The 17,313-nt window shown below is 41.2% G+C and overlaps 1 protein-coding gene across 1 annotated transcript in view; it reads right to left on the reverse strand.

Annotated features, from left to right (window-relative positions):
• Positions 1–11,339, reverse strand: part of si:dkey-82f1.1 (DENN domain-containing protein 2A) — a 32,753-nt gene extending 21,414 nt beyond the window's left edge. The window contains exon 1 of the mRNA XM_063479291.1: positions 10,949–11,339. The gene's annotated coding sequence lies outside the window, so the exon portion shown is untranslated. The remainder of the gene's footprint in view (positions 1–10,948) is intronic.
• Between the last annotated feature and the right edge of the window lie 5,974 nt (positions 11,340–17,313).

A 17,313-nucleotide genomic window follows, 5' to 3' on the forward strand; every position in this document is an offset into this window, starting at 1 on the left:
AATGCAGAAGCACTCTGTGAAACTCTGTGAAAAAGTACAATAATAATCATTAGTAATTATTTTTGTGTGACTTCATCACTCTCTTGTATCATCATGGAACAAATTTGGCCCACACTTATTTAAGATGTTAATTCATTCAGGTTTGCAGCCATTCATTTATGCACAGCTCTCTCAAGGTCCTGGCATTTCAATCAGGTTGAGGTCTGGGCCATTCCAACACCTCGATTGTTTTCTTTTTCGGACATTCTTTTGCAGATTCACTGCTGTGCTCTGGATCATTATCCATTATCATTATCAGCTGTCAAAGACAGCTTCACATTTGACTGTAGAATACTTGCTATACTGCTGTACAGAGGAGGTCATGATCAACCCAATGAATGCAAGGTGCCCAGGTCCTATGGCTGTGAAATATCCTAAATATTCACCCCTCCACCACCATGCTTGACAGTTGGTGTGAGGTGTTTGTGCTGACATGCTCTGTTTGATTTTTGCAAAATGTGTCGCTGTGCATTATGGCCAAACATGTCCACTTTGGAGACACTGTTTCAGAAGTCTTGTGGTTTGCTAAGAATTTTGAGTAATCCTTACATCAAGTGTTTTTCCAAGGTATGCTATATGTTATATATGTTAGCAAGCACAAAAATTACCCAGCTAGACACACAGCAGTCCTTTCATAGATGATGCTGAACTCAATTATTTGATGACAATGTATTAATGCTTACACACACACACCAAATTTTCTACACAAGGGTCTACTTGTTTGACTAGTCATATAGAAGTTGATGTAGTCTTTGCTATGAAGTGCAAATATATTGTTTATGCATTCAGATAGTGATATTACCAGTCTGCTTCTTACTTTTCTAACTTGGCAGAATATTATTTTTGTGTACTTTTGCTCCAAGAATCATCTCAGGTGTTGATATTTGGTGATAACTTGACAAAATGTTGCTATTGGAATGAAACCTTTATCAGACTCTATGCAGGGGGTGCTATCAGTGTTTCACTCTCTGCTTTATCAGACCTTTAAGTCACTGTCAGCAAGCTGTGGGCCGGCTGCTGTTATCAAACTCGGGAGGCCTGCCTGCCTGTCTGCCTCTTCTCTACAGCTGCTTCTCATAAAGATTTCATCCTCCTCTCCGTCTCTCTGTCCAGCCCTGCAGGAACAGCTAACACCATGACATCATCATTCCTTACTTGTCCTTCCCCAAACTTGTTCTTTTCTCTCTGTCACTGCGAAATACCTAAAAAGGACAAAATTACTCAGCGCTCACACTGCATTTCACAGATATCACGGCTTGGAGTAAATACAGTGAAGTAACTTTGGGTGGATAAACTACTTAAGTTAGCCTTTACATAACACTAAAAAAATGATTGCTCAAAATGTGAGTTATAGCAAGTAAAGAAGAGACGATCATTCATGTTCTTCTGATTCTTTCTGCAACCGAGGCAGAGCTGGGGACCGTATCCCTTACATGATGTGGTTCAGTATACGACGTGCCAAAGCCGTGCCTGCGATCAATTTAACACACCACTGCACATTTAGCCAGGTTCTTCTGGAATGGCAAACTTGGTGGGTTTTTTCCCTACCCGTCCTTCACTCTTTTATTTCTCTCTTTCATTACCTCTCTTTCATTCCTACTTAGTCTTAAAGTTGCGGGGAGCAAAGTATGATGCAGAGGAAGAAGCAAAGGAAAAAAGGGACGGGGTTTTAATTCTTTGCCCACTCTCTTCCATACAGAAAGCAGAAATCATGTAGAGCCAATTTATTGTGAGCCCAGCAAGGTTGTCAAATCGAACGTGTTTAGCATGAAGCATTTGGTTTTGAGGCATATGTTAGGAATCCCAATGACTGGCATGCTGTCTTGAGCCCTTGCAGGGCTTGGAAAGGTTGTGCCTGGTTCTTAAAGAAGTAGGGCAGAAAGGTTTGATGGTAAAAGAAAAAATGTATAGAGAGGAAGAGGAGGAGATGGTCTGGCAAATAAAGAATGGAATTTTATCACAACTCTGCAGTCTCCCTCTCTCTGCTTCTCTCTTTGTGTCCTGTTCAGGGCCCCTGCTGCTTTCCCAAGCTGATTCCATAGCAAGGTCTTGGAGAAAATCCAAACAGAAAGACTCTATGACTATGAGTGCCCGTGTACAATATTTGGCCACGCACAGAAACAATTTTACAAGCCTGGAAAGTGCCCACTCACCGACACACAGACACACACACATATGCACACACATTGTGCGCCGTGCTGTCCAAACCCATTGATAATCCCCCTGCTCTGCTGTGGTGTGTCCCCTTGGCACTCTCCCTCCATTGTAAGAGGAGGATGGACGTGAGACAGCATTGAAACTGGGTTAGCCTCAAAAGCAGACAGGAACTGTGGGGGGATACCATAAACAATTAATTTCTCCCTGTGTGTGTGTTTTTGCTTATCAGTCCATTCTAAATATACCATTGTATCCATTGTTATATTTCTAATGTCGCATATATAGCATTTCTTGTTATTGTGGTTGTCATTTTTAACAAGAGACTCCCGATGACTGGTGTCTAGAGTCTATCCCACTGGGAGCTGGGATCATGGACCAAAATATTACCTCAGAAAATGTAAACAAATCTTAATTATAACTAGGGTGACAAAGAAAGCCACTGCAGGCGCAATTATGGTGCGAAGGCACAGCCATGCAACAGAATGCGACACCATTTGTGAGGCTTTTTCACACATCAAGTGAGTACTTATTTACTTGTTTGTCTTTGTGCACTTAGATGAATAGGAAATGTGATTCAGTTCGCAGGAAGCTTAAGTAAGAGCAACCCCCTGAAATGAAGTCATTGGGCTTTTCCGCACAAAGTGTTTCTGCTTACAAATTCACCCCATACAGTAAGAACTTGGGTTTGCTTTTGATAAATGGGACAACTTTGGCTGCCACAAGGTCAAAATGGCAACAAGCAGAAGGAAAACTCCACACAAGCTCAGCAAAATCCTCCCCAAAAGTCCTTCACACTTGATCTCCACTTGTCAAGAGTTTATAAATGATTCATCTCAGGCTTTTAACTCCATTAGAGTTTGTGGCTTCCATTTTTCATGTGGTTAGCAGGTCAGTCGTACACTAAAGACTTAAATGTGATATTGTGATTATGTTTGGGAGAACGTTTAAACACTGTTTGCAAGATAAATGCTGAAAATCAGATTGATCCTCTGAGTCTTTCTTTTTAAAAACTCAACTGACCCGGTGGAAAATTGCAAAATGAAGTATTTCCTCCATCTTAACAATGGATTTTACTAATCAGCAACAGAAGCTGAGAGGCTACTAAGAGGCATTAACTATCTCCATCAGTGAAGAAAAGCTTCGTGAACAAAATGAGAAGAAAAAATAGAAGTGAAGGATGATGAGTCTGACTTGGAGGCATAGCAAACAAATCTCTTTCTCTTTCTATCCCCCCATCTGGGAAAGCGTGTCGTATTTCTTCTCCTTGCAGAGGTGGAGCATCTGTTCGCCAAATCCCTCCCATGGACTTGTCAGCCCCTCCTGTCCACTGACACAAAGCTCCCATCAGCACAGCTCTGACTCATCCCCAGTCTGCTCCCAATTACCCTTCTGGCTCCAAGGACCAAAGACCTTGCCAACTCATTCCAAGGCCAATTTTCAGCTTTCAGTTTGGCCTACATTACCCCCATAACAATGTCCCTGTTAAGTCCAAAATAGGGTACCTTTACAGCTAATACACCACTTTAGTTTCAGCAAACCTGGAAGAATGTAGTTTAAACCTCAAAATGCTTAAATAAAAGTGCTTTTGGGATTTTCTGCATAACTAGAATGAAATTTTTCAGTTCAATTCAATTCTATTTTTGTTTATATAGCATCAAATCACAAAGCAATTGCCTCGAGCCACTTCATTTTGTAATGTAAAGGCCCTACAATATTAGAGAGAAAACCCCAACAATCACATGCCCCCCTATAAGCAAGCACTTGGCAACAGTGGGAAGGAAAAACTCCCTTTTAACAGGAAGTAACCTCAGAGAGGACCGGGCTCAGGGAGAAGCAGCCATCTGCCACAACCGGCTGGCGGTGAGGGGAGAGAGACAGGAAAAAAGACAGAACACATTTTCAACACCAAACTCAAAGAAGGAGTGTCAGAAAAAGACAATCTGATAGTCACAAACTACTTAGTGACTCGCCAGATGTGCAGAGGTTAGAAATTAAGCAGGGTTAAAGATTCTATTTTCATTCTTCAAACAGCTGCTATTATTTCTTTTTCCTTGTACAAGAGCATGCTCTCTCCTACTGCAAGCAAAGTATTTCAAATTCTTTAAATATTGCTACTTTTTTATTCACCTTTATTCTGCTGCTTTGGTTTTTTTCATGTTTTAGTCAAGTGAGCAGCATAGCTTCAGCAATAGAAACATGTGGAGCCACGGTGTTTCATTTTAACTAATGAAACAGTAGAAAAAAAATCTACTTAAATATAGTATACTGTCCATTTTAAAATGAAGGAATTTTCCTTATTTACTTCGTAATTTTTTTGAAATGCTTTAACATCACATTGTTGTTTAACATTTACAGAAGCCTCTGTCTTCCTGGTAGAACATTACCAGGAAATGTTCATTTTTTTTACATAGTCTGTTTCTTTTTTACAGTGCACCACTTTCAGTCCAGACAGAAATATGATGTATAGTTAAGGTCATTTCTACCTTTATTAAGGCTATGTGATGTCACTGATCCCGTCTTCTAGCACGCCAGCAGATCAAAGTTTTAACGTATGAAATAGCTCAGCTTCATGAGACTCTCAAAATCTCTATGAGTACTGTTAGCAACTCCCTTATTTGAAAGTTTTATCCGCAGAAAAGTCACCAAACCCCTTTAAAATGTAAAACACTCAGCTCCTATCCCACAAATACAATGGGATCACCCTATGCTAAGAAACAAGGCCTCGGTCTAGGAGCACCTGTAGTTGCAGCTCATATAAATTATCACTGACATAGTAAGTAAGGTCTTTGACAGGAAATCTTGCCAAACAAAAGGCAATGAGACTTTCTATTTGATGTGATGAATTTCAGCGGATGATTTCTTAACACCCGCAAGTAGCATAGCGATAGAGGCGCCTCTTACGCACACTTACTGCTGTCACACAACCATAGATGTCTATGTTTTACCAAGCCCTCGAAGAGATGGAAACAATCCCAGGGCATGACACCTGAGACCTGGCTCTGCTATCAACAGCACCCAAAGGGCCAGGATTTTACAGACATGCGAGGAAGCGTCACTTTATACGCCATAATTCATGTGGGGAAAACACATCCAACAGTAAGCAGCATTTATGGCTATCTGATATTATACTGTGCTGACACACAATGTGGGTTTCTTGAGCCTAATGGTAAAACCTTTCCTCTCGGAGAAAGCTTCAGCCTGCACGAATGTGCTGCAGTGAGTGGACTTACACATCCTTTCAACAATAACCTGGCTTCTTGAGCACGCTAACATTATCCTCTGGGCCCCTGATCAAATTTCTCCTCCAAGCCGCAGTCTCTGAGTTGAGCTCCAATGTCAAAAAATCCTCTCTCTCTCTCTTTTTCTCCTTCCTGTTTTTTTCACTGTTTCATATTTTAAGGGTTCCACTTGAGAATTCCCACCAGAGCTCCCACCCCCCATCCCATCCCCTGCTCCCCTGCTCCTCTGCGTGCCTGCACAGAAACAGATTTTTGTAATTCGCCGCCAATCCCTGGGGGAGCTGAAAAAGGCGAGAGCTTGGGAAAGTGCTCTTCCGGAGTGTAAACTCCAGAGTCAGAGCTGACGCTTTTGACCTCCACACACCCCTTGACCGACAACTGCAAGCCTGGGCCGAGAGCGCCGGTGGATGAAGAGAGTTTAGCACCAGCGGAGCAAGCCAAAGTAAACTGATGTAAAGACGTGCATTTCCGCTTTCGTGTCTTCAAGAAGAAAGGTGTTTCATTTTGTCAGTTCATCTAACTGATTTATAATTTCTGTAAGATACCAGAGTCACTGAGAAACTTACAAAGAAGAAACTTGTGCAAAAATGTATTCTGTTCTTTTAGTTCAATATTGCTAAACTAGATGTTTATAAAGAACTGCAAACCAGCCAATTCGAACTGTATTGCAATAAAATACAAAAATTACATTATGAAAACCGTAATTAAGCTGGAGACAGACAAAGAGACAACTACTACTTTCTCTCCATCTAACAAGACAGTGCTTAGATGTGATTTGGTATGATCAAAGCTGCTCTGTGTCTGCAGATTGTCTGGGGCATCTACTCATTATGTTGTTACACTTTGATGAAATCTCCAGCTCCAGGTCCAGATAAAGTATTGTTTTAATTGTCATTTTAGAGTAGATCCCTAAATTCACAGGTAAACAACCTGTAAATGTAGAGAAGAGAAGAGAAGAGAAGAGAAGAGAAGAGAAGAGAAGAGAAGAGAAGAGAAGAGAAGAGATTCAAACTGTGCACTAAACTTTTCCCACTTTGGAATGCCCATCATAACAAGGCAACCTGAGCCCAAATCAATGAGGTGTACAGCCACATTATAATTACACTTTGAACCCAGATGGACACATTCCTTTCCAGACTGCAGCCTTCTCCGCCTACAAGTACGTTTTTTTTTTTTTACCCCCACCAAGTTGGGGGTGTTAAGCAAAGAGTAAATGCATGTTTCTTCTTAAACACAGTGTTTGTAGATGTGCATGGAAAGGTTTTGTACCAGTGAGGCTGTAAACATTCTCGCCTGTATTTCCATGTTTTTGTTTGAATCTGTCTGCGCCTGTTTTTCTGCATGTGTTTTTCGTGGTGTGTGTGCATGTGTGTGTTCGGGTTTATGCCACACGCCACCAACGGGCACAGGCTACAAAGCCACACGGGGCTGGCACTTTGGCTTTGGATGGTGGTTGTCAGCACTGGTTTTCCCGTGATGATTTTCCAAGGCCACATCTAACAACCTGCCATCCAACTGCAGCTGCCTCTGCCTATGCCCATCTCTCTGCTAGAGATTCACATTCTGCACCGCTGTCTATGTAAACAGCGCAGCAGGACAGAAATTCGGCCTGCCATGTCCTGTTAAACGTTCCAATTAGTGTCACAGCAACCATTTTCCCTCTGGCTGTGGTCAGAGCTCTTTTTAATATAAGTCAGACATTGAAAGAGAGAGAAGATGCCAGACAGAGCGACAGCTTGCATGCGAGAGGCTGGGGGGGGGTGACACCCAAATTTCTCTGTGTGTATTTGTGTGTGTTTGTGTCAAGGTTACGGGTGAACTTGAAAGCTATATGGCCAGCTGCCAACTGGATAAATGACTCCAGTATCCAGTGTGATGGTATGCATTATCAGTGCATAAATATATGCATTTATGTGAGTTGACACAGGATTCCAGGTCTCTAAGATGGTACGAATTATTCTTGCATCCGTGTGTGTGTGTGTGTGTGTGTGTGTGTGTGTGTGTGTGTGTGTGTGTGTGTGTGTGTGAGTGAGAGAGAGAGAGAGAGAGAGAGAGGAGGTATCAAATGTTGTTTTGTTTTTACTATGATTAAACCCATGGCCATCTAACAACATCACAGATAAATGCCCTCTGCCACCACAACTTGGAAACCAGAGGAATTCTTTGACCATCGCTTGTTCTTTCAGGGTATGTCACTGTGGTAACAACGGCGGCTGTAGGAGATTGGCCTGGGGGGGTCTTTAAGTTGCACGCCACCCTGCGGAGCGCCTGTCAAGAGCAGAGCGCCTATAAGAGGAGGGGTGGATGGGCCGTAACCTCCTAAAGGCCTGCTGTCACTTTTTGGAGTTGAAAACAATAGAGGAGACAGATGTCACGGACACACACACACACACACACACATAGAAACACTGCAAAAATATGCACACAATTTACAATACAGTGAAACTGCAGTACACAGATATGTGCAGTGGGCTTCATGTGTGCACAGCTATCTGATACATTTGCAAAACAAATCCATGAAAAGTGTGGGTCTGCGTAAAAACAGGTCCAGCTCGGAGCTAAACGCTGCTTTCCTGGATGAACTCGTACTCTAGTGAGTCATTCCAATGAATCAAGACTGATTTCTCCACTTCGGTATGCATCCAAGTAAAAAACAAAAAAAACAAGCCAGTGCACTCATGAAAGATGACCAATTTGTCACAATACTAAACATCTGGTGTTTCAGAATTCAGGACCCCCCCCAACACACACACACACACACACACACACACACACACACACACACACACACAATGAATACATACTGATGAAACATTCTCAGAGCCAACAGTGAGTAGATTTAAGCCCTTGTGCTTTGCATGTGTTGATGTGTCTAAGTGTGTTTATCATGAGGGAGCACATAGATGTACGCTGAGTGAAAATACCATGGATATGAGTGTGTCAGGATTTTTGTGTGAAAAGTCAAACAGGGAAAAGTGGAGCAAATGGCTGAGAGCAAAAATGAGTAACAGAGGAGGGGGGCGACTGAAAAATAGGGAGGGTAGATATCCTGTGTGATGAATGCAAAGTCACAAGTGCTGACTTTTCCTCTACAGTGCATATTGTCTTACACCGCAGCCATGGAGGCAATTAGCCTCCGATCTTAACTCAGAATGCAAATATCCAATCTGCCAGGCCAGTGTGTGTACGATAGTAACACTACTACCAGACACAAACACAGAGATAGACACAATGTGTTCACAGGAAAAGACGGCAGCCCACTTATTATAAGTTTGCTGACTAGCAGACAGACGGTCCCTGTGTCTTTATCTCCAGCTCTATAAACCTTCTCTCTGCAACGCCGGGGGAGTCAGCCATTCTCAATTCAATAAACGTCCCAACCTTACCCATTTAAGTAAACAGAACACAACAACAGACAGAAACAGGAGACAGAGTGGAGGAATGCTGATTTGTGCTCAGTAAAACTCCCATTGACCTGCTAAAGCTGTTCATTTACCCCAACATGAACCTAAAGTACAGAAAAAAAAAAGTTTGGCTGCGCCTCAGTCAGAAATATAAATATTCCAGTGCTGCATGTTCCAAGGATTTTGTTCTTGGGTTTAATGATCACCCAACAGACTGAAATACTCGGGGAGACTTGAGGAATCCACTGGGATGGATTATATTGGCTGACTGATAGCCATCCTTTGCTTACAGGACATCGCAGACGATCCTTCTGTTTTACAATCTGCTTTGAAACAGAAAGTATCAAACTTAAAGGGTTATTATTGTCTCTTTGACCACTAGTGGCATAGTAGAGCAGTGTTTTTCATCCTGCGTGTGCACGCCATAGAATGCGTTGTTTTTATGAGACAGAAGTATTCACGTTTGGATAACAAGGTGGAGCGCAAAGTTATGAGCTAATGCTACCACGTATGGTTGGTAGCTGCATCTTTAGACTACATAGGTGCAAAGGACAGACAAATATAACCGCCTTATATGGGCATTTCTACTTCAACTGGCTTTCAACACAAAAAGCAACCATATTTGCTGAAGGAAACGGAGAGGAGAAGCTACGGCTGGTGTTCCGCTTTCTTGGCAATACCACATAACATCAGTACAACAATGATGGAAAGATGAAGTTTCTCCAGCGAGTTTCGGAATATTTCCAAACAAATAAAATGTTGTAATGTTGTTTTAAGAGGTTGGAAATGCATTCAAGATTTTTGCTCAGCCTTTACGCCACATTCGGAGAAGGAAGATAAACAAGACTGTGTTTGTTTACAGTGAATTTAACATCATGGTGCTTTTTTTATTATCTCCTGGGACATATCAACATATTACAGTAAGTTATAGTTTAACTAAAGTTTAATATTAACTATAGTTTAATTCACCACGGTGACCTCTTTATATGTAGGTGGTGATTTTGTAGTATTAAATACTCTTGTAATTTTACAGCCATGCCCCATATTCACTTTGCAGCGTAGCCAACATTGTGATGCGCTATATTTTCATTCATTCATCTTTTTTTTTAAAAAAAAGAAAAAGAAAAAAAGATTCCTTCTGGTTGGTTTCTGTTTCTCCATGGTTACTGTGAAACTTGTCTATATATTTAAAGAGATAGTTAACAGCTATTGATGTGGATATCTACAAAATCCACACTGTCCTGTGAACCAGAGTCCAAAGATAAAAGCTTGCTAAACTGGAAAATCTGAAAAGAAGAAAAGTACTGTTGTGGACCTCTGTTTAATGACTACAGCACATACAGTATATTATAACATATGAACTGCGGGCTCTCGGTGTAATGACATTTTATCCCAGCTCCAAATTCTCACTAATGCATACTCGTGCATACAGATCATTTCCCGATATTGGTAAGCTGACTTTTTTCTGGAACTACCTGAGGTTTCCACCCCAGCTTGCCCCCTCACAACAATACAAGCAATGCATGAAGAGGTGCCTTTGTTCACCGCGAAGAATGCTCATCTCACTTATCCTCTCTTTTCTGTCTCTCTCTCTCCCTTAACAAGCCAAGTTTGGAATGCAGCACACACTTTGACCATTATCCAAATTGTCACCAGACCATCTACCCACACGCTGTTTTCATTTAATAAACGCTGAGAGCTGACAACCGTTGAGCACGCATGTGCGCAAACAGCTCACAGAGGTCCAGAGAGCTGAGATCCGTGAACTTGATTCAGATGTTTTTTGACTGACTACTTGAGCAACACTCAGGATACCTTAACTGCAGCCAAAGCAGTCCGGGATAACCGGTGACTCATAAAAATTCATAGGAAACCATACCCTAACTTCTGTCGTACATATTGCATTGAAGAAACATGGACGCGCTTTCTTTATACAAACAAACATTATATGTGAGGATGACTTGTAAACGCACAAAGATTGCTTTAAATCCTTTGCCAATACTAATAAAAAAACAAAACAAAACCAGCAGTAGCTTCCCAGGAAAAAAGTTTTCACTTAGTTCAGTAAAAACAATAATTTATAGAAACATGTGAGAAATGAAATCTTACCTTTCTGAGCTGGGTGAGCCCTGGTGAAGTGCTCCTGGGGCAGTTTCTCATTTTGCGAATCCTGACCCCGCAGAAGACAGCATCCACTTGCATGCTTCCTTTGCATCAGAGTAGTTTGCCTTTCTTCCTCTCTCTCTCTCTTCCTGAAGTTTGAGCAGCCTTACCCCTGCCTCTCACTTCTCTCACTTTGCATTGCCCTTGTCAGTACCTCCCACGTATACACACAGAGAAAAGACACTGGGTGCAGGGTACAAAAAATACTCTGAAAAAGTCACAAAGTCGGGGATATGCCTCCTCCTCCTCTGTTCTTCAGTCTTCTGCCTGCGAACTAAAACCTTTACGGCTCCTTATGCGCTCCAGCTCTTAAACGCACACTCAGAGACTCCCTATCTCTCAGTGACACTGACTTGCTCTCTCTCTCTCTCGCCCCTTCTCAAACTTTTCCCACCCCTCCTTCCCTCGAGCCACCCCCTCCCCTTCCTTCCTCCTCTCGCTCTCTCTCCCCCTTCTTCATTTTCCATCATCACCCCACCACCACCACCACCACAACTCCTCCCACCCACCTAAACCCCCCACTGCTGAACTAATCTGCAGCTGGCCGGGCGATTGGAGCCCTGGTTGCTAGGGAAACCGAGTGGAGGGGGAAAAAAACTGGAAGAATGGCGCAGGAAGGACCAAAGCTGAGCGCAAGTGAATACATAAATAAAAATCCAACTCCGGGAGCCAATTAATCAGTTTTATCTTCTCAAAGACTTCACATGTGACCAAAAAGCAGTGGCAACAACAACCACAGGTAGTTAAGTGATCCAAATGCTCTGTGTGTGTGTCTGTGTGGTAAGATTTCAGAGAGAAAATGGTTTGAGCTGATTACTGACCTATCCTGTGTTAGGAAATACAGACTGAGGAATTCAGCTCCTCATCTTAAGGCCAAGGCAGCAGGGTAACTCAATGATCCTGTGGAGAAAGCAGAAAACAAGACCGGACAGGCATACTGATGACCAGGGCCATTGAATATTAACTTGTTCAAACCCACACACTCTCTCTCTTTAGTAAGTGCATTATTGGAAGCTTAAAGACATAAATTCTTCCAAACCTGTCAAAAACCACACATGAACATGCAGTGAAATAGATGTTAAAGAGGCCGAAGACATGTTGATGTGAGACATTCACTAAAGTCACATCTTAGATTGAAAAATGTTACCTAACAGCAGCACTGCTCTGTGAGCGCCTGCAGGTGTTGTATACTTTAATCAAGCATTAGTTGCATTTTTTTTTTTTTTGCTTAATGGGTCTATTAAAGTTTAAATATGCTTTATTGGTGTGACCGTTTCTGTAAACAAGAATGTCAAAGCGCCAAAATATGAAAACATATTTAATGTAAAGTTGTACAACAGTCATGTGTTGACTCTGGGTGATTCATGTTTCAGAGTGTATACTCTGTGGTAGTTTTTTACACCATAGATAACTAATAACACACATACACTGCTGTTAAAAAGTATTTGCCTCCTTCTGAGTTTTTTTTTCTTTTTTTGCTTATTTGTCTCACTTACAGATTTCATCAAAAAATAATTAATTACACAAAAATAACCAGAGTAAATGCAAAATGTAGTTTTTTGAGCGTTTATTTTAGTTAGAGGGGGGGAAAAGTTATCCAAACCTTGTAACTGGTTGTGCCACTCTTGGCACGAACTGCAATCAAGTGTTTGTGATAACCAGAAGATAAGGAGTCTTTCATAACACTGGCTCATTGGTCCACTCTTCTTTGCAGAGTTGTTTTAATTCAGTCACCCCGGGGGGGTTCCGAGCATGAATAGTCTGCTTAAGGTCAAAAGGCCAAAGGATCTCAGCCAGATTTAAGTCTGGACTTTGACAGGGCCACTCTAACCATTCAGAGGTGGACTTGCCAGTGTATTTCAGGTCATTGTCCTGCTCCATGAACTGATGGCTCGATATTATATTTCATTATTTCCTGGTAGACAGCAGAATTCATAGTTCCATCAATTACAGCAAATCGTCCAGGTCCCGAAGCAGCAAAGCAGCCCCAGACCATCACACTACCACCATCATGTTTGATTGTTGGTATGATGTTCTTTTTATGAAATACTGTATTAGTTTTACACCAGACTCAAACCTTCCAAAAAGTTATTTTCTCCTCAAAACCCTCCCATGGGATTTCTTTAGATGTTCTTTAGATGTTGTTCCGGGTTCATTTGTGACCTCTCCGATGAGTTGTTGACGCACTCTTGGAGTAATTTTGGTAGGCTGGCCACTCCTTTGAAGGTTCACCACTGGTCCAAGTTTTCTTTGTTAGTGGATAATGGCTCTCACTGTGATTCACTAGAGTTCCAAAGCCTTATACATGGCTCTGTAACCCAGGCTGATAGATGTCAATTACTTTGTTTGTATTGGCTGTACTCCTGTATTGGCTTCCCTTCATTGGCCCCCTGTTAAATCCAGAATTAAATTCAAAATCCTGCTCCTCACATACAAGGTCTTAAATAATCAGGCCCCATCTTATCTTAATGACCTTGTAGTGCCATATCACCCCATTATAGCACTTCGCTCTCACACTGCAGGCTTACTTGTTGTTCTTATTTAAAAGTATTTAAAAGTAGAATGGGAGGGAGAGCCTTCAGTTTTCACTCCCCTCTTCTATGGAACCAGCTTTCAGTTTGGATTTGGGAGACAGACAGTATCTGTACTTTTAAGATTAGGCTTAAAACATTCCTTTTTGCTAAAGCATATAATTAGGGCTGGATCAGGTGACCCTGAATCCTCCTTTAGTTATGCTGGGGGACTCCCATGATGCATGACCTTTTTCACTCACTATGTGTTAATAGACCTCTCTGCATTGAATTATACTTGTATTAATCCCTGTCTCTCTTCCACAGCATGTCTTCTATCCTGTCTTCCTTCTCTCACCCCAACTGGTCGCAGCAGATGGCCACCCCTCCCTGAGCCTGGTTCTGCTGGAGGTTTCTTCCTGTTAAAAGGGAGTTTTTCCTTCCCACTGTCGCCAGAGTGCTTGCTCATAGGGGGTCATTTGATTGTTGGGTTTTCTCTGTATGTATTATTGTAGGCTCTACCTTACAATATAAAGCGCCTTGAGGCGACTGTTGTTGTGATTTGGCACTATATAAATAAAATTGAATTGAACTGAATTAAATTTGTTTGTCAGCTGTTTCTTTTGCTCGTGTCGTGATTTGAAGCTATTTGAGATCTTTTAGCCTACTTCATTTTGTCACACAGGTTCTATTTAAGTAATTTTTTGATTGAACAGGTCTGACAGTAATCAGGCCTGGGTGTGCCTTCACAAAGTTTCAAACAGCATCACTTCAGCAAAGCAACTATCTTGCTGATCTCTGAGCCTAAACCCTGACCTCCCCTTTGAAATGCAAGAGAGATCTAAAAAGCCTAGCTTGTCCTTCAATAGCTGTGGGGGTAATAGGGTGGAAGGTGGAGGCTAGCAACATCTGTTTGGCGTTTATCCCACCTTATTGTGTTGCTGAGTCCTCTATCAAGCTTACAGCTGGGATCCTGAGACTGTACTGAGCCCGCTGTCCAGGGGAGCCACATGATGACTATGAACACAGCTCAAACAAGTTCTCAGTACTTGATGGTGCATAGTAGGCTATTTGCAAGACCTCAGTTTTTAGCAAAGGAAGTGACATTGAAATCACACCCAAAGTGTGTTTTGTTCCCTGTGCTGCCCTTTCCCTTAGCCTGTTATCCTGGAAGCTGTTTTACTTGCTATCCATGATTACGGAAAAATAATAAAGAAACACCTGAGCACTCTCTAAGGAAATTTGTTCAGGAATATCCTGGCACTTCCTATAATGGCCAGACAAAATACTGTGAACTCTTATCTGTCAGTCAGGACTTAGAATTGAATTACTTATGTTTTATATAAATATTTTTTTTTTATCTTATTCACCAATAAACATGATTTTGATTAGTTATGATTTTATATCACAAATGTCAGACTTGCTATGTTTTTTGTTGTTTTGCTTTTTTAAACAGATTATCAGTAGTTTTCTTGGTTTTTGTTAGATAAAACATACAATTCTTTGTCACACTACATTTGTTTTTGTGAACATTTTTTTTATTTTTTAATTATCAGCAAATCAAGAAAATAAATGTCAAAGCTTTTCAGAGAAAGCTATTCTTTACAGTCATACAGAGAGTTGCTACTTCCGAATAAGACTTCTCAACTTCCCCATAAAGAGTAAAACAAACATAACAAAACTGTTTATGATTTCATAACTTATTCTCTCTTCCTCTTTCTTACTCCTGTAACCTGTCACCTTACTTCTATTTTGAATCACAGCAACAGTCGCCTCAAGTCCTGCAGTAACCCCTGTTTTCTTAAGGAATACTTGGTTATAAAACAAAAGACTTATTTTACAGCATTATGAATGAGCAACTGGCCCATTTTTAATGACACCACACAAAAAAGTTTCTTCATTATACAAAAATCTTGAGTAAACTTCACCTGAAACATATAAAATCAACGGTTTATTTATTCAAAGTAATAATCATCAATGACAACATGTTTGGTGTAAACTGAATGTATATCAACCAAGCACATTTCTTTAAACCTGATTCCATTAAATTTACATTATTTTTACATTTTATTAGATTGTAGCTATGTAGCTAAATTACATCATAAAATTGTATCCTTTCTTAAAGTCAGCATTTACGGTGTTCTAGTATTTCACTTGCATTAATTAGATCACCTCTCTGACCCTTGTACTTCCGTTTTTTCTCCCTTGCATCCTTCTTGTAAGAGAAGAGCAGGAAAAACAGACTGGACAGGCTCCCAGAATCGTGCGTGATATGTCTCCATCTATGGATCAGATGACGTCTTTACACAGACGTTCAATAATTAGTGTGGATGCTGATTAAGCATCCACAGTATTGTTCTTCTACTTTTCATCTTCCGTACGTTTTTTGGTTGCTATCTCCTTCAATGCCGTTCAACTTAGAAAAACTTAGCCATTGTTGTCCTCTTTCATCTAATGTTATTATTATTGTAATAGATGTTATGGTTCTTTCATAAATGCCACCAATGCACAGTCTCCTCCCTGCAACTCTTCCATAGAGTCCAATGTTTTGACTGTCTTTACACTGTCACCACATCCATATAATAAACTCCACAGTCATGAAAACTGAGAATTCTTTAGACCGGACATTGCTGGCGCTCACGGTGAAAGAATTTTGTCAATACAACATGTAGTTTTTTTATTGGGAAGCATTTGTTTCGGGGTCACTTTTCTCTTTATTTAAAGCAGCAGAAGAGAGGCACATGTCTGTGTCTGTGGTACCACTGGCTGGAGTTGCTATAGCAACCAGGCTCACACCTGCCTGCTTAATAGACTATGTCAGGGGTCTCAAACTCAAATGACTTCTGGCACCGTCATCTCATTGGAGGGCCACTTTAGTGTCCAAGTAGTACAAAAAACAAACACGAAAACACCCTCTAATATTTCCTAAAATGTAGTGTTTTGTTTGTTTTATTTAATTCCAAATATTGTGTAACAAGACAAAACTGCAAACATGAACGCAATATTTTTCTCACTCTTAACTATGTGAAGCCATTCAGTTTCATTTGTCATATGCAAGTTAGCGCAGGGTCAACATTGCAATGAAATGTATTTGACGAGCAGAAGACAGTCACTCAGCAGTATAGTACAGTAGTTTCACTGAACTACCAAATAAACAGCTCTTTCTGGCCAGACACGTGGAAGCACTTTTGCTACAATTTTGTTTGTATCTAACAAAATAAAAATGCAGGCATAAGTGTACACATACAAATAAATCTGTCACTGAACTAACACAGCCAACCCTTCAACATGCTTACCTCGGCCAGGTCCGCGGCTCCGAACCTCTGGCTAATACGTGTCGGGCTCGTAGCCGAAAACTAGCTTTACTTTGTTGTCTGGGTCAACTTTGCTAGCGAGAGACAGAGAGAGGTGTTGAAAGGCTGCTCCAACAGCTTGTTTCGGAGGAAAACACAAACACGGTGTACAGTCGAGTCTTAATAGTTTACTTACAGCTGGGCTCATAAGACACTCTGTTTGGCTGCAGTGGTTATTATTATATTTACATGCTTCTAGCTCCCGTTTCTGCTCCGTGACAGCTCGGACTTTTCGACTTAACTTTTTTCTCCCTCCCTCACGCTCACACAGCGGGAGGGGCGGTCCCACACGTTCTCCCTGCAGCAAGGACTACACCGCCCATGAGGCTACAGTCTTAAAGGGCCATGCCTGTAACACTCTGCCCTCGTATTAAATCATTTTTCGTGTAATAATTTAAAAAATATATATTTCTTCACATCAATATGCAGGCCGCAAGTAGAGGTAAAG

The sequence above is a fragment of the Pelmatolapia mariae genome, linkage group LG7, assembly GCF_036321145.2.
Source record: "Pelmatolapia mariae isolate MD_Pm_ZW linkage group LG7, Pm_UMD_F_2, whole genome shotgun sequence".
Lineage (NCBI taxonomy): Eukaryota > Metazoa > Chordata > Actinopteri > Cichliformes > Cichlidae > Pelmatolapia > Pelmatolapia mariae.